Here is an 18,932-nt window from a genome sequence, read left to right as displayed (position 1 = left end):
CTCCATGAATGAGAAAAGCATACTCAGCCTCTGGTTTGTTATCTAAAGCAGGGGTCCCTAACCCTCAGGCCATGGATGGGTACCGGTCCATGTCCTGTTAGGAATCAGGCCGCCCAGCAGCAGGTGAGCAGCAGGTGAGTGAGCATTACCACCTGATCTCGGCCTCCTGTCAGATCAGTGGCAATATTAGTTTCTCAGACGGGTGGAAACCCTATTGTGAACTGTGCATGCAAGGGATCTAGATTGCGGGCCCCTTATGAGAATCTAACTAATGCCTGATAATCTGAAGTGTGACAGTTTCATCCTGAAGTTACTCCCGTCCACCATCCATGGAAAAATTGTCTTCCATGAAACTGGGCCTGGTGCCAAAATGGTCAGAGACAGCTAATCTTAAGGAAGTGAATATACTGTCATACTAAGAAACCCTTCTCATGTGTGAAAGATACTACTTTATAAGATGAAAAGCAATTATAAAGCAAAAGTTGCCTAATACTGAATTGATCAGAGTTCAAGAAGACTCCCTTTGCCTCCCCTCTCTCAAAAGATTCTGAAGCACTCGCCCTCTTACATTGGGAATAAGTGACTCTGACAAAGTTTTTTTTTCTGATAGTTGAATCCATATCAACATATATTTATCAATTCATTCCATTTTATTTTATAGGCATGCTGCCTCTGTAATTGATTACAGTAAGAAACACTTAGGAAACTTTAAACACAAAATATATCCTGAACTTCTGGAAAATATGAAGTAACAGGGAGTAGATTTATCCTCCTGAATGAAACAAGTAAAAAGTGAAAAAATATACGGAACAGTGTCATTCAAAAAAAATGGTCTCAGACAATGAAGGATCATGATAACTGTTAAAAGAAAAAAGCTTTAGACATATTAAATTTAGCGAAGTTTATTTGCACAAATAATGATTAATGAAACAGGCAGCACCTTTAACTGAGAAAGATTCAGAGATCTGCACCCAGCAAGGTGGGCAGGTAGTATTTTCTGACAGAAAAAGGACTTACTGAAACAACTTGATTGGTTACAGCTCAGCATTTGCCTTACATGGCCATGGTCTGCTCAGTTAGCAGCCTGCGATTAGCTGAAACTCAGGTACTTGTTATAAGAACACACTCTTAAGTTGGTTCTTATTGTTTACATACTAAGTTAGGTTGCAGTTTGTTTACATACTAAGTTAGGTTGTAGTTCACTATGTAGGAATTCAAAGTATAGAGGCATCTTTAAGACAAATTCAGTTTAATTAAACACAGCTAAGATGGGAAACAAGTGAGAGAAACCCAATGACTACTCTGGCTTGCTGACTGGGTAAGCTTCAGGAAATGACACAGACAAGGGGAACCTAGGCAGAGCTCTGCATTCTCTTTGATTAAAAGTCTTAGAGCTGAAACCTCAGGGATGTCAACAAAGCTATAGTTTACAGTGAGAAAGAAAGTACAGGACAGAGCTTCCGGGAAGGAGAACCCCAGAGATCTGGAGAGGGTATTCCAGGAGAACTCTGCTGAATACTGACCTGCACATGAATATAAAGAAACTGCCCATGGCTAGAGAAAGAGTTACTGCAAAAGATTAGGAGAAATAGTGCCTAAACTCACATGGGGTTGGATATATTGTCCCTAATAATTAGAGGAAAGCATACTTTAGGAAGCATTGATTAAAGTACTAACAATGGTCTTACCTCAGTAGTGAGAAAAATTAACCTTAAACTAAAATGCAGGCCAAGCGCGGTGGCTCATGCCTGAAATCCCAGCACTTTGGGAGACTGAGGAGTGGGGGTCACCTGAGGTCAGGAGTTTGAGACCAGCCTGACCAACATGACGAAACCCCGTTTTTACTAAAGAAAATTACAAAAATTAGCTGGGCTTGGTGGCAGCCACCTGTAATCCCAGCTACTCGGGAGGCTAAGGCAGGAGAATCGCTTGAATCTGGGAGGAGGAGGTTGCAGTGAGCGGAGATCATGCCACTGCCCTCCAGCCTGGGCGACAAGAGCAAAATTCCTTCTCAAAATACGAAACTAAAATGCAGCCCTGGTCCAGCTTAATAAAGCTTAAAAACAAAATCCAAGGGGATCAAACTGTTTTCAAGTGACTTAACCACCTCCCAGGACAAAACTCCCTAGAATAACTATAATAATATAAAAATAAATAATACCAAATAAAATTTTTTTTAAAAACCTGACATCCAACCAAAAATTACCAGGCATTCAAAGAAGCAATAATGGACAGAAAAACAGATCAATTGACCAGGCGCAGTAGCTCATGCCTGTAATCCTAGCACTTTGGGAGGCCGAGGCAGGTGAATCACAAGGTCAGGAGTTCAAGACCAGCCTGGCCAACATAGTGAAATCCCATCTCTACTAAAAATACAAAAAAAAAAAAAATTATCCGGGCATGGTGGTGGGCACCTATAGTCCCAGCTACTTGGGATGCTAAGGCAGGAGAATTGCTTGAACCCAGGTGGCGGAGGTTGCAATGAGCTGAGATCGCACCACTGCATTCCAGCCTGGATGACTCAGTGACACAGTGAGACTCTGTCTCAAAAAAAAAAGAAAAAAAAAAAAACAGAAAGAAGAATAGATCAATTGACACTGACCCATAAATGACACAGATGATAGAATCAGAAGACAAGAATATTAAACAGTTGTAATTTATTCCATATGTTCAAGAAGCTATAAGAAAAGATTGAACATGTTAACTAGCTACATGAAAGATATACAAAAGACCTTAATAGAACTATTAGAGACAAAAAATTACAATGTCTGATAAAACACACTGGATGGAAATAATAGCATATTAGTTATTGCAAAAGAAAAGATTAGTGAACTTGAAGACATAGGAATAATAATTTCTCAAAATGTGACACATTGAAAAAAGTGAACAAACATCAGTTAACTTAGGATAATTTTAAACAGCCAAATAGATGTGTAATTGGAGTCTATGAAGGAAATGATTGGGTGAGATATTGGTAGAATAAAGGGCAAAACTATAAATCCACATATCTAAAAAGTTCAACAACCCTTGAGTAAAGAAACAGGAAAGAGGTACAAAAAATAAAATCTTTATTGAATTACTTAAACCAAGTGATAAAATGAAAAAGTCTAAAGCAGCTAGAGAAAAAAAAGATAGACGAACAGGAGAACAAGGATAAGGATGACAACCGATTTTTGTCAGTAGTCATGCAAACAAGAAGAGAGCAGAGCAACATTTTTTAACTATTAAGTTAAAATTATTTTAAGGGGATATAAGCTTGTTAAACTAGAACTTCTACCTAGAAAAAAATGCATTTCAAAATGAAGGTAAAGACCTTTTCCATGCATAGACAAGCTGAAAGAATAAATCACCAGCAAACTTGCATCATAAAAAAATGTTAAAGAGGGGGGCAGAGCAAGATGGCCGAAAAGGAACAGCTCCAGTCTCCAGCTCCCAGTGCCAGCGACACAGAAGATGGGTGATTTCTGCATTTTCAACTGAGGTACCGGGTTCATCTCACTAGGGAGTGCCAGACAATTGGTGCCGGTCAGCTGTTGCAGCCTGACCAGTGAGAGCTGAAGTAGAGTGAGGCATCACCTCACCTGGGAAGCGCAAGGGGGAAGGGAATCCCTTTTCCTAGCCAGGGGAACTGAGACACACAACACCTGGAAAATCGGGTAACTCCCATCCCAATACTGCACTTTACCAAGGGTCTTAGCAAACGGCACACTAGGAGATTATATCCCACACCTGGCCAGGAGGGTCCCATGCCCGCAGAGCCTCCCTCTTTGCTAGCACAGCAGTCTGCCATCTAACTGCAAGGCAGTAGCGAGGCTGGGGGAGGGCCGCCCACCATTGCTGAGGCTTAAGTAGGTAAACAAAGCCGCTGAACTAGGTGGAGCCCACAGCAGCTCAAGGAGTCCTGCCTGTCTCTGTAGACTCCACCTCTGGGGACAGGGCACAGCTAGACAAACAAACAAAAAAAGCAGCAGAAACCTCTGCAGACGCAAATGACCCTCTCTGACAGCTTTGAAGAGAGCAGTGGATCTCCCAACACGGAGATTGAGATCTGAGAACAGACAGACTGCCTGATCAAGTGGGTCCCTGACCCCTGAGTAGCCTAACTGGGAGACATTCCCCTACTAGGTGCAGACTGACACACTACACCTCACACGGCAGGGTACACCCCTGAGACGAAGCTTCCAAAACAAGAATCAGACAGGTACACTCGCTGTTCAGCAATATTCTATCTTCTGCAGCCTCTGTTGCTGGTACCCAGGCAAACAGGGTCTGGAGTGGACCTCAAGCAATCTCCAACAGATCTACAGCTGAGGGTCCTGATTGTTAGAAGGAAAACTAACAAACAGGAAGGACACCCACACTAAAACCCCATCAGTATGTCACCATTATCAAAGACCAAAGGCAGATAAAACCACAAAGATGGGGAAAAAGCAGGACAGAAAAGCTGGAAATTCAAAAAATAAGAGTGCATCTCCCTCTCCAAAGGAACGCAGCTCGTCGCCAGCAATGGATCAAAGCTGGGTGGAGAATGGCTTTGATGAGTTGAGAGAAGAAGTCTTCAGTCCATCAAACTTCTCAGAGCTAAAGGAAGAATTACATACCCAGCACAAAGAAACTAAAAATCTTGAAAAAAGAATGGAAGAATGGATAACTAGAATAATCAATGCAAAGAAGGCCATAAATGAACTGACAGAGATAAAAACCATGACACGAGAAATACGTGACAAATGCACAAGCTTCAGTAACCGACTCGATCAACTGGAAGAAAGAGTATCAGCGATTGAGGATTAAATGAATGAAATGAAGCAAGAAGAGAAGTCTAAAGAAAAAAGAGGAAAAAGAAATGAACAAAGCCTTCAAGAAGTATGGGATTATGTGAAAAAAACAAATCTACATCTGATTGGGGTGCCTGAAAGTGAGGGGGAAAAGGGAACCAAGTTGGAAAACACACTTCAGGATATCATCCAGGAGAACCTCCCCATCCTAGCAAGGCAGGCCAACTTTCAAATTCAGGAAATACAGAGAATGCCACAAAGATACTCCTCAAGAAGAGCAACTCCAAGACACATAATTGTCAGATTCACCAAAGTTGAAATGAATGAAAAAATGTTAAGGGCAGCCAGAGAGAAAGGTCAGGTTATACACAAAGGGAAGCCCATCAGACTAACAGCAGATCTCTCAGCAGAAACTCTACAAGCCAGAAGCGAGTGGGGGCCAATATTCAATATTCTTAAAGAAAAGAATTTTCAACCCAGAATTTCATATCCAGCCAAACTAAGTTTCATAAGTGAAGGAGAAATAAAATCCTTTACAGATAAGCAAATGCTTAGAGATTATGTCACCACCAGACCTGCCTTACAAGAGACCCTGAAGGAAGCACTAAACATGGAAAGGAAAAACTGGTACCAGCCATTGCAAAAACATGCCAAAATGTAAAGACCATCGATGCTAGGAAGAAACTGCATCAACTAACGAGCAAAATAACCAGTTAATATCATAATGACAGGATCAAGTTCATACATAACAATATTAACCATAAATGTAAATGGACTAAATGATCCAATTAAAAGACACAGACTGGCAAACTGGATAAAGAGTCAAGACCCATCAGTTTGCTGTATTCAGGAGACCCATCTCACATGCAGAGACACACATAGGCTCAAAATAAAGGGATGGAGGAAGATCTACCAAGCAAATGGAGAACAAAAAAAAAGCAGGGGTTGCAATCCTAGTCTCTGATAAAACAGACTTTAAACCATGAAAGATCAAAAGAGACAAAGAAGGCCATTACATAACGGTAAAGGGATCAATTCAACAGGAAGACTTAAGTATCCTAAATATACATGCACCCAATATGGGAGCACCCAAATTCATAAAGCAAGTCCTTAGAGACTTACAAGGAGACTTAGACTCCCATACAACATTAATGGGAGATTTCAACACGCCACTGTCAACATTAGACAGATCAACAAGACAGAAAGTTAACAAGGATATCCAGGAATTGAACTCATCTCTGCACCAAGTGGACCTAATAGATATCTACAGAACTCTCCACCCCAAATCAACAGACTATACATTCTTCTCAGCACTACATCACACTTATTCCAAAATTGACCATATAATTGGAAGTAAAGCACTCCTCAGCAAATGTACAAGAACAGAAATTATAACAAACTGTCTCTCAGACCACAGTGCAATCAAACTAGAAATCAGGACTAAGAAACTCAATCAAAACCGCTCAACTACATGGAAACTGAACAACCTGCTCCTGAATGACTACTGGGTACATAATGAAAGGAAGGCAGAAATAAAGATGTTCTTTGAAACCAATGAGAACAAAAAAACAACATACCAGAATCTCTGGGACACATTTAAAGCAGTGTGTAGAGGGAAATTTAGAGCACTAAATGCCCACAAGAGAAAGCTAGAAAGATCTAAAATTGACACTCTAACATCACAATTAAAAGAACTAGAGAAGCAAGAGCAAACACATTTGAAAGCCAGCAGAAGGCAAGAAATAACTAAGATCAGAGCAAAACTGAAGGAGATAGAGACACAAAAAAACTCTCCAAAAAATCAATGAATCCAGGAGTTGGTTTTTTGAAAAGATCAACATAATTGATAGACTGCTAGCAAGACTAATAAAGAAGAAAAGAGAGAAGAATCAAATAGATGCAATACAAAATGATAAAGCGGATATCACCACCCACCCCAGAGAAATACAAACTACCATCAGAGAATACTATAAACACCTGTATGCAAATAAACTAGAAAATCGAGAAGACATGGATAATTTCCTGGCCACTTACACTCTCCCAAGACTAAACCAGGAAGAAATTGAATCCCTGAATAGACCAATAGCAGACTCTGAAATTGAGGCAATAATTAATAGCCTACCGACCAAAAAAAGTACAGGATCAGATGGATTCACAGCTGAATTCTACCAGAGGTACAAGGAGGAGATGGTACCATTCCTTCTGAAACTTCCAATCAATAGAAAAAGAGGGAATCTTCCCTAACTCATTTTATGAGGCCAACATTATCCTGATATCAAAGCCTAACAGAGATACAACAAAAAAAGAGAATTTTAGACCAATATCCCTGATGAACATTGATGCAAAATCTTCAATAAAATACTGGCAAACCGAATCCAGCAGCACATCAAAAAGCTTATCCACCATGATCAAGTGGGCTTCATCCCTGGGATGCAAGGCTGGTTCAACATATGCAAATCAATAAATGTAATCCAGCATATAAACAGAACCAAAGACAAAATGATTATCTCAATAGATGCAGAAAAGGCCTTTGACAAATTCAACAGCCCTTCATGTTAAACACTCTCAATAAATTCGGTATTGATGGAATGTATCTCAAAATAATAAGAGCTATTTATGACAAACCCACAGCCAATATCATACTGAATGGGCAAAAACTGGAAGCATTCCCTTTGAAAACTGGCACAAGACAGGGATGCCCTCTCTCACCACTACTATTCAACATAGTGTGGGAATTTCTGGCTAGGGCAATCAGGAAAGAGAAAGAAATCAAGGGTATTCAGTTAGGAAAAGAAGAAGTCAAATTGTCCCTCTTTGCAGATGACATGATTGTATATTTAAAAAACCCCATCATCTCAGCCCAAAATCTCCTTAAGCTGATAAGCAACTTCAGCAAAGTCTCAGGATACAAAATTAATGTGCAAAAATCACAAGCATTCTTATACACCAGTAACAGACAAACAGAGAGCCAAATCAGGAATGAACTTCCATTCACAATTGCCTCAAAGAGAATAAAATACCCAGGAATGCAACTTATAAGGGATGTAAAGGACCTCTTCAAGGAGAACTACAAACCACTGCTGAGTGAAATAAAAGAGGACACAAACAAATGGAAGAACATACCATGCTCATGGATAGGAAGAATCAATATTGTGAAAATGGCCATACTGCCCAAGGTTATTTATAGATTCAATGCCATCCCCATCCAGCTACCAATGACTTTCTTCACAGAATTGGAAAAAACTGCTTTAAAGTACATGTGAAGCCAAAAAAGAGCCTGCATTTCCAAGACAATCCTAAGTCAAAAGAACAAAGCTGGAGGCATCACGCTACTTGACTTCAAACTATACTACAAGACTACAGTAACCAAAACAGCATGGTACTGGTACCAAAACAGAGATATAGACCAATGGAACAGAACAGAGTCCTCAGAAATAATACCACACATCTACAGCCATCTGATCTTTGACAAACCTGAGAAAAACAAGAAATGGGGATAGGATTCCCTATTTAATAAATGGTGCTGGGAAAATTGACAAGCCATAAGTAGAAAGCTGAAGATGGATCCTTTCCTTACTCCTTATATGAAAATTAATTCAAAATGGATTAGATATTTAAATGTTAGACCTAATACCATAAAAACCCTAGAAGAAAACCTAGGCAATACCATTCAGGACATAGGCATGGGCAAGGACTTCATGTCTAAAACACCAAAAGCAATGGCAGCAAAAGCCAAAATTGACAAATGCGATCTCATTAAACTAAAGAGCTTCTGCACAGCAAAAGAAACTACCATCAGAGTGAACAGGCAACCTACAGAATGGGAGAAAATTTTTGCCATCTACTCATCTGACAAAGGGCTCATATCAAGAACCTACAAACAACTCAAACAAATTTACAAGAAAAAAACAAACAACCCCATTGAAAAATGGGCAAGGGATATGGACAGACATTTTTCAAAAGAAGACATGCACACAGCCTTCAGACACATGAAAAAATGCTCATCATCACTGGCCATCAGAGAAATGCAAATCAAAATCACAGTGAGATACCATCCCACACCAGTTAGAATGGTGATCATTAAAAAGTCAGGAAACAATAGGTGCTGGAGAGGATGTGGAGAAATAGGAACACTTTTACACTGTTGGTGGGATTGTAAACTAGTTCAACCATTATGAAAAACAGTATGGCGATTCCTCAAGGCTCTAGAACTAGAAGTACCATATGACCCAGCCATCCCATTACTGGGTATATACCCAAAGGATTATAAATCATGCTGCTATAAAGACACATGTACATGTATGTTCATTGCAGCACTATTCACAATAGCAAAGACTTGGAATCAACCCAAATGTCCATCAGTGACAGACTGGATTAAGAAAATGTGGCACATATACACCATGGAATACATGCCAAAGTGCCGACCTACCTGCCTTCCTCCTTTACCCTACCTCCACCCTACCTACTGTTAACATACCCCAGGCCACAGTCTCTTATTCACAATTCGGAGTAAAAAATCTGAAAAGCCAAAAGTATTTTATTCAAATTTGGTGGCAAGATCTAACACTAGGCTTTTCACAATCTTTATTTTCACACTTAATATGCATACAATTTACTGCTGATTGATATATTAATGGTTGAATATGGGGAGCTGTCCTAGATTCTGAGGCGTGGGATTTCATATGCAATGTGCACAAAGAAAGTTAGGGCTTCTAAATTGTTAAAAAACAATTTGTGGCATTATTCTTCATAAGCATTTCTAATACTACAGGTTTTATTTTGTAACTCAACTTTAAGTTTTCTTTAAAACTCATCTCTAAAAGTTTGTTTTATGCTTTCCAGTCCTTAATAGTTGCCAAAGCAAAGGATTTGCAGTCTCTTTTAAATGTATGATGCAATCCATAGTAAGAAGTACATTTTTCTTTATTGGGATCAAGTCCACCCATTTGAGTTCATATGTGAAATAAAAGTTTAATGAATGAATATTCCTTTGTGCAATGTTCTCTGAGGTTTCCTAACTTATTTTAGCAAAGACAACTAGCCCCATACTATTAAAATGATCATGGAACCTGCATTTTGAAAAATATTGTTGTTTTTGTAATTGCTAAATCTGGTTTACATTATATCAAAACTTTTCTTTTTTTAACTTTTTCAGGTTCTGGGGTACATGTGAAGGTTTGTGACATAGGTAAACATCTGTCATGAGGGTTTGGTGTACAGATTATTTTATCACCCAGGTATTATTCTATGTGTAAATTTGAAATTTTTCATAATAACAAGTTGAAAAGAACAAAAAAGGAGTCAAGCTGCAGACCGAGATAAAATATTTTCTGATTACTTACCTGATAAAGGACTTGTGCTCCAAGATTTGTAAAGAAATGTCAAGACTCTATAACAAGAAAATAAGCAATCAAGTAAGAGAAAAGATTCGAACCATACTTCATTAGACAAATTATACAGGTGGAAAATAAACACACAAAAAGACGCTCAACATGAATAGGCATTGGAAAAATGCAAATTAAAATCGCAATGAGAAATTGCTTCATACCTATTACACTGTTTAAAATTGGTGAGAATGTGGAGGAATTGGATCTCTCTTAGACTTCTTGTAGGTGTGTAAATGGCTACAATGAGTTTGGAAAACAGTTTGTTTATTAAAAAGTTAAACATACATCAGATGTATGATACAGGTATTCCACTCTTAGTATTTACCTAAGTCAAATATCCATATCCATATAATACTTGTACCAGAGGTTCATAATAGCTTTATTTGAAATACAAAAGTGGGAAAACCCAAATGAGGGTGATTGATATTTGTTATCTTGATTATGATGTTGGTTTCACAACTGTATTCATTTGTAGAAGCTTATTAGACTGTGTACTTTACATTTCAGTTTATTATATGTCAATTATAACTCAACAAAATTATTAAACAATTATTCCTGTGACACATTCATATGATTAATAACTTTTGGTAACTTCTGAATTAGACCTCTTTGGACTGTCATTACCTTATTGGCTATCATCTGAGCTATTATTCAACTCAAATTATGTCAAGAACTATGCATGGCATTAAAGAAAAGTATGATAAATATATGCAAAGGGTGATAGAGGAATACAGGAAAGGAATGCTTTGGCCAAGCATGGCAGGTCAGGAACATCTTCCTAGTATGGTAAACTTTAAACTCAGAGGTAATGGAGTCAGCCAGACATCTACTGGCAAGATTAGAGAGGCATTTACATGCAAAGGGAACAATGTGTATAAATGATCAGAGGCGATAGAGAGAATGGGATTTGGGGGAATAGAGTGATTCAACACGACTGGGAGAATGATTGTCAGGGAGTGTGGGCAGGTAAAAGGTCAGATCATGAAAGACCCCATGCCATCCTAAGGAGTTTGTGTCTGTCACCAAGAGTAATAGAATGCCACTGAAGGGTTTTTATTAAGGATAAAGTGTGTGAGATGTAGAAAACACACACACACACACACACACACACACACACACACACTCTGCAGTGACTAGGATTGAAGGCAAGACTAGATGTAGGAAGTGCAGTTAGGAGAGTTAAACAATGAATCATCAAATTAAAGGGTGATTGGAGCGTCAACTGAGATAGTGAATGTGGGATTTGAGATATGGATAATTTGAGAGTTATTTCTTCTGCTGTGAGAATACAAGAGGGGAGTAGTTGAATGGAAAGAATGGTAAGTTCAGTTCTGAACACTTTGAGATGCCTGCAGAACTCCAAGAAGATGTGTGACTCAGGGAAGCTGCCTCAAAAGTATCTAAGATGTTTTCCTCAAACAGAGTGTGATGCAAATAAAACTACATTAATGCTATTTCTTATTAATGTAAACCAGTAATACATATAACATGCTTTACTTATTTTCTTCATTTTACCATAAATCTGAAACATTTCAAGATTTAAATTAAAAAAATGAAAAGATACACGATACAGTGTATGGTAAATTTGAAGTCACTCTCCTATAATTTAACTAAAAATTGGATAAACTGAACAGGTAAGCTTTTAAGACTGAACTCACAAAATAGAGAAATGTTCAAGCCCTATTTCAAAAATTGTTCCTGGCATTTAAAATTTAATCCTGAAATGAATCTAAGACCTCTTTGTTATTTAGTGGCCCTCAAAAGGGACTAAAGTGGTTGGCAGATATAAACCCAAATCCTTTCTGGAGGAAATCAACCCCAATTTAGGGTCTCAGGATTATCGTAGATCAAATTTCATAAAATAAGAGCTTACATACCCACACACACATACACAACAAGGAAAAAGACAGAAAAAATGACAGCAAAAACAATAAATGATTTAGGTCCCCAAGTACTTCACATATTAGAATTATCAGGTAAAGAATATTTATGCTTAAAATGTTAAATGAAATAAATTATTACATTTTGTAAAAATGAGTAAAGAACAAAAGTCTATCAAATGCAATCCTACAGATTTGAATAAGAACACTCACAGAAGAACATTTCTATGAAAAGTAAAATATTGTCATTGCAATTTAAAAGTCAGTGAATGAGGTAAATAGCATAGTAGAAATAGCTAAAGAGAGATTTGGTAAGCTGTGACACAGAGCTGAATAAATTACCCCAAATAAAACAGAAATACTGAGACAGAAAATATGAATAGAATGAGAGGGTAACCCCACCAGATATTAAAATGTATTACAAATCTCCCATAACTAAAACAGTGTGGTACTGATGCATGAACAGACCAAAAGAATAGAAGTTTAGAAGTGAACCAAAAACATTAAACTCTGATGCATTATAGAGGTGGCATCTCAATTACTGGAGCAAAGATGGTCTGGTGTCATATATATCTAATCAAATACAGGGAACCCAAAGAATGAAGAAAAGGCAAAAGAGATGATGACTGAGAATTATCCAAAAACTGATTAAATACATGAATAAGCAGAATGAATGAATACAATGTATAACAAGCAGGATATAAAAAGAAATGTATCTGGTACATCGTAGGGAGACTAGAGAACACTGAAGAAAATAGTAGTACAGATTACTTTCCCCGCAAAAATTTCAGGTAGCCTAATAGCAGACATAGCCATAGCAATAATAGAAGCCAAATAATCTCTTCTGCTGAGAGAAAATGACTGTCAATTAGAATTACTTACTGAGCAAAATTATCCTTTAAGAGTGAGACTGTGTAAGTTACTAAATACTTAGAAAAAAATCAATTAGGTAACTGTGTGAGGAGTATAGTTAAAAAAAAAAGGAATGACTTCAGAAGGAATATTATTCTAGTAGGAATGATGAGAAAATGACTAGTAAATAACTATAAAAATATAAAGAGGCAATTATAAAATGATGAAACAATAATGTCTAATCTATGGGTTGATTTTTAAAAAATGACAGAATTCAAGTATTAGACAGGAGGAGTTTAAACACCAAGAAGGAATGCCTGGATTTAAACTGTTCGAAGCCTTTTATTTTGTTGAAAAGGAATTATTTTGATTAACTATAGACTTTAAACATTGAGAATGCATAGTAAAATTTTAAGTAATCACAAAAATGCACATATAGTAAAACATCAGCTAATTTAGAAAATTTTTAGGGAAAAAAATGAATTGTCTTAAAATACTGAGTAATTGGAGTAGATGGGCATTACCAGATGTTATGGATATCATAGCATATCATAAATCACCAATTACTTAGTATGGTATCATTTAAAACATATTCTAATATGAAAAAAAGGGAATAAAAGAGTTACTCAACAGATAACTCTAGAGGAATTTCCACTAAGTCAGGAACAGGAAAAGATGCCCACTATTTCTACTAAAATTGAACATCAATCTGGAATTATTGCTCAAGGCAATTAAATAAGATAAAACAACTAGAGCATAAGAATAGGAGAAAAAAATCTCTCTTTAGAGATAACAAGATAATATATCTGGAAACCCCTAAAGAATTAATGACTAAAAAAATACAACAACTAAAGAATTCAACAAGACAGTCTGTGTCTTTTTATTATCAGACTTTCAGCTCACTAGACCACATCACTGGTAAACAGTCACTGATACCTCAACACATACATCCACACATACACATGCACACACACATCAACTAGTCTGTAAAAACAAAAACAAAAACAACTCCTGATGCACGAATTACAAACTGGGGACTTTTACAGATGAATCAGGATTGTACTCTGACTAGCCAGTGTGGCTATACGCAGAGTGAGCAATGGATTTCAGAGGCCCAGAGCACCCTTCTGACCCCAAACATGTCCATCTGACATCCTGAAATAACTTTTATGTTAAATGTTTTATTGAGAAGATTGATATTTAATGAGTTAAGAAAGGAACATGTTAGAAGAGATTTGTGTTCACTACCATCAAATTACATGGGTTCCGATCCTAGCTCTGCCCTACCTTCTGTGAATTCTTAGCTGCTCTGTGCCTTAGTTTTATCAACAGTAAAAAAAAAAAGAGCCTATACCATAGACTTAATAGAGTTATATATGTAAAGTGCTTAGAGTGAGCATATCATTAGAGCTATGTAAGTGTATTTTATTATTTTTTTATACATTCAACAGAGTAAGCAACTATATTATGCAAAGCACTATGCAAGGTCCTAGAAATACCAGTATATATGAAACAAATAGCTTATAGACTATTGGGGGAAAGCAACAATAAGCAAACAGATTTTTTAAGCAAATCATCATTTAAACCTGGAGGAGAAAGACGATGAAGAGGGAGAGAATGCAAGAGTGTTCGTGGGGCGGGGAGTGAGGAAAGGGACTTGGATTTGGCCATCAGAAAAGGCTTCTCTGAGGAGGAAGCATTTGACCTAAGGCCTGAATTGAGGGGAAGAAGCCAGTTCCCAAAGAGGAAGAGGAGGAGCACTTTAGACACAGGGGAAAGTCTCTGTAATGGCCCCCAAGGTGGGCAATGACTGTCCAGTAGAATCTGGGCTTAATGAGTGAACATGAGTGGCCTTCAAGGAAGGCAGGGGTCAGATTATGCAGGGTCTAGGAGGGAATGGTAAGAGTTCAAATTTGATTTTATGAACCCTGTGAAGTCATTGAAATGTTTGAAGCAAGACAGTTACATGATCCAATTTACTTTTTCAAATGCTCTATCTGAATGCCCTATAAAATTAGATTGGTATCAGGGCAAGATAGATTACAGGAATGCCATCACAGGGGACCTGGCTGCGACATCCCATGAACTGCACAGGCCACCCAGGCAGTGGTCTGTTTGGGTCACACTTACAAAATGTATCCTTTTGTGTTTCAGGGAACCAGTCCAAGATCTTGTGTAGTTTTGCGGCTTGGATCATGGAGGTTCCATTGGGGCTGGGAGGGAGAACGTATTTTGACCATTGGATAATGTCTTGCAGCTTGTAACATGTGGCTTTGATCTATTTGAGTGAGAACCTCAGTCTGTTAGCTGACATCATTTATACAGTCTCTTTGGCACTCGAGAAGTAAATTATCTCTCTTTAAATGTTTTATTATATCATCAGCTTATTTTAATATTTTACTATTAATAAGAACATTTTTCTTTCCTCCTCTTGAAGTGGACATTTGAGGAAATAATGTCAAGATTGAAAATCATTTCATATTGAGATTATCTATATCCTCAATCATTTGGCCGGATTCCTGTGGCTTTGTTTGTTTGCTTGTTTTTGAGTAGATATGTTTGAATGTCTGGAACTACATGGTACCAATAATTAGCTTGACTGTTATTTCCTATTTTTATTCAGGCCTGTCTGGCGTTACATAAATAGTTCTGATGTGCTGAATATCTGTTGATCCCTATTTTGACTCCTAGTGGTTATATGAATTTAAATCTCTGAGACTGTCAGCTAAGTCAGCTGTGACTACTTCCATTCTAATATTCTAGGGCTTTGGATAGTATCTGAGGACACTGGGGAGGCATAGCAGTGTTTCCTTTTAGTTATGATTTTATAAAATTGTCCTGGTTGGGTTCTCTGAGAATAAGATGCTGAGATGGGGTTGGGAGTGCAAAAGGTTTCTTGAGGAATAAGACTTGTGAAAAGAAAAAGGAGGTAACAGAATTGGACTGAGATGTCATCACACTGTGACACAGTCCTGACAAACTCAGGGCTCCAGATCAATGACTGCCCATTAAGAGTCTTGCACTAGACAAAAATGGTTATGCCTTAGTGTCACCATCTGACTCAATCTTTGGCTTAGAGTCCCCTCAAAAGGAGCAGAACCTCAGTTCAAATATTAAAGTGAACCCCAGAAAGAGCTAACCACTGGAGACTGCCAGCTTACCATACTTCTTGCAGCTGGATAGCAATTCTTCCTCTGAAGGGGAAACAAAGTGGTGGTATGTCTCTTTGTCTTCCACAGGTAAATCACATCCCTCTGCCTTTCAGAGAAGCTTGTGCTGTGCAATCTGCTTGTCTACACACATGAGAGAACAGCTTCTCCTTTCTTCCTAATGGTAAATGTATAAGAGGGAAGTTAGTGGAACAAACTATGGCCCTTGTGGCTGCCCTTGGTCTAAAGACCGCTACTGCTGCTCATTGTTTCCTCCTCCACTCCTCATTCAAATTTGTTCTTATCCCCAGCTACCACTTCTGTTGGTCTCAGCGGCTTACTTGATGGTGTCAATCAACCCTCATTTCTGAGGGATCTGAGCTCCTTCTCAGCCAGGGCTACACCCTTGTTCATTCTCAATCACAATTGGGCAAGGAAGAATAAAGAAGCACCAAACTGGATCACCTGGGTTCCACGTGGATTCCTCCTTGCCTCTGGGGTGTAACAGCAGCTGTCTCCTTCTGCTGATTGCATGAGAAGACGGTGAATCTTCTTCTTGCCTACCACTCCCTGCGCATGAGGAGCCCGAGATGCCTCAGTAGTAGCTGCAGTTTATAGTTTCGTTACACCCTTGCTGTGTACACTGGCAAGAGTGCTCCCTTCTGATGCTGAGAACCTTTATCTCTACAGTAACCTTTCAGAAATATGAAGCACAGTTTGCGGTAGTGGTAGTCAGAGGTTCTACTCCCCATATGTGCCTTGGTTCTCAAATCCATGTATTCTTTCTACAATGGACCCAGTGCCATAGAAACATCTCTGACTTCATAGGTATGTGGCATCCTGAAGGATGATGTCCAATTTATATAGAGTTTTGCCTCTGGGCTGGTACTTCAGCTATGACTTCAAACAGACCTTTTTAATACTCTGAGCCTGGCTGCTTCTGGATGGTATGCTAGGTGCTTCTATACTATATTATTTGGGATTCTGTCTCACTGAATCAAACATTCTGTAAGCCCCATGATAGAGGTGTTAGCTGAAGTCCTGAAGGCAGAAATGGCAAACCTGTATCTGAAATAGGTGTCTACTCCTGAGGGATCCAATATAATAAATTGCCACCAACTGGTCAGTTGATCTCCTCAAGGAAAAGCTCCAAAGGGGCTTCCAATTAGCCTTTTTTGCTGATAGGTTAGACATTCATCAATGGCAGTGGTTAAACTGATCTTGGTGAGTGGGAGATGGTCCTGTTAATCCCATGTGTAGTTTTCATCTCTGCTTCCATGCTCACATGATTCACCTGCCTGTTTTGTCAACACTGGAGCGGCTGCTGACAAAGACTGGTTAAAACCAATTGACCATGCCACTTTTTCCACTTTGGTTGTTCAGTGCCTCATTCCTGGAAGATGCTATTTCTAATGAGCTTTAATATGTGAATTAAAAAACAAAAACCTCCAAACTTGGTTCCCATTCTAATATATCCAGCCACATACCTCCACTCTCAATATTTTTGTCTCCAATCTTCCAATCTCTTTCCTTCTAGGCTCTGAACCAGCTAACCAGGCTATTTCCCACTGACCAGGGAGGTTTTTCCCCCCATCACTGGCATTTTTCTAGGTATCCTCTGAGTGAGGCTATCATGTAGTCTCCATGAATTTTTGGCTTGTACCCACTCGCTAAGATGACCCATTCCAACACCAAGCTCTGGTTTTTTGTCCTTCCTTCTTGGCTTTACAAAATGGCCTTTGCAATAGGCCTAACCCAATACAGCCATAAGTGAGATAAGAAAAGAATACTAGAGCAAATGTGGCGGATGAATGAGAATTTGGGCTACTTGCTCATGCACCATGATGACACTTTCCACTCCTGCTCATAGTAGGCCTTGAATATACCATTTCCATCTTATAATCAACTGCTGTGGTCATATTCCCAACTTTTTTATTTGGTGAGTCCAGTAGGACCCAGCTGTTTCAGACAAATGATCATTTGGTGTCTCATGGTCTCATGGTCAATTGTTTTATATCTACTACATTCCAATATCATAAGAGCCTAAGAGCTCTTTTCCAGTGCTGGGCAATTCTCTGCTAGAGATGGCATAGCCTGTCTCCAGAAATTCAGGTTTGTTTATTGCTATTCTTACACTAGAACTTGCTATAAAGCCCACACTACATATTTTCTTCCACTGCTATCTCCTGCACCATAGGGCCTGCCAGATTATGTGACCCAACTGCTAGGGTTGCTCTTTGAGAAGTCAAAAAGTCCCACCAGGCATTGTGCATGCTTCTTTGAAAAAAGAGACGCAAGATGAAACAATTTATCTTTTACTTGGAGCAGGATAATTAAGCATGCCAGTAGACCCTAAATATTTTACTGAGATGGCAGGCCCATTAATTATTATAGCATTTATTTCTCACTGTCTGGAGTGCATGCATCTTACCATGGCTTCCAGTGTACTCTCCACCTTTTCCTCACCCTCAATGTGATGTTCTGCAGGATGTCCAGATGGAGGAGCTAACAAAACGATTAACAGTGCGCGACACTGTAAATACGCATCGTTTTCTGTTCCACGTGAATGCAAACTATTTCTGAAAGTCTTTCATCATTAAGATAGGGAAGAATACATTTGCCAAGTCACTGGCTGTATATCATATTCTTGTGGCCACATCAATCCACTCTAGCAACCTGAAAGAGCAGCTATCATTGGGGCTGCTGCAGATTGAAGCCGTGACAGTCTACACAGTTATTCTCCAGGACCCATCCAATGTTTTCAGGGTCAAACCAGCAAGGTAAGTAGATAGTGGCCACCACCTTACCAAATTTAAGCCTGATACTAATCTCTAATAACTCCCACTTTCAGAGCATATGATTCTGTCTGTGTCTTACCATCTTGTACAG

General features: G+C 38.7%; 1 long non-coding RNA gene across 2 annotated transcripts in view; it reads right to left on the bottom strand.

Moving 5' to 3' along the window:
- Positions 1–18,702, bottom strand: part of LOC110741343 — a 38,191-nt gene extending 19,489 nt beyond the window's left edge. For both annotated transcript variants that reach the window (XR_002517390.2, XR_002517391.2), the window contains exons 1-3: positions 16,509–18,702; positions 16,056–16,221; positions 10,118–10,164 (exon numbers count right to left, since the gene is read on the bottom strand). This is a non-coding gene — a long non-coding RNA (uncharacterized LOC110741343). The remainder of the gene's footprint in view (positions 1–10,117; positions 10,165–16,055; positions 16,222–16,508) is intronic.
- Positions 18,703–18,932: the final 230 nt, after the last annotated feature.

The sequence above is a fragment of the Papio anubis genome, chromosome 1 (assembly GCF_008728515.1).
Source record: "Papio anubis isolate 15944 chromosome 1, Panubis1.0, whole genome shotgun sequence".
In the NCBI taxonomy this organism is placed as follows: domain Eukaryota; kingdom Metazoa; phylum Chordata; class Mammalia; order Primates; family Cercopithecidae; genus Papio; species Papio anubis.
The sequence above is the reverse complement of the archived record's forward strand: the minus strand, read 5'-3'. Positions and strand labels throughout refer to the sequence as shown.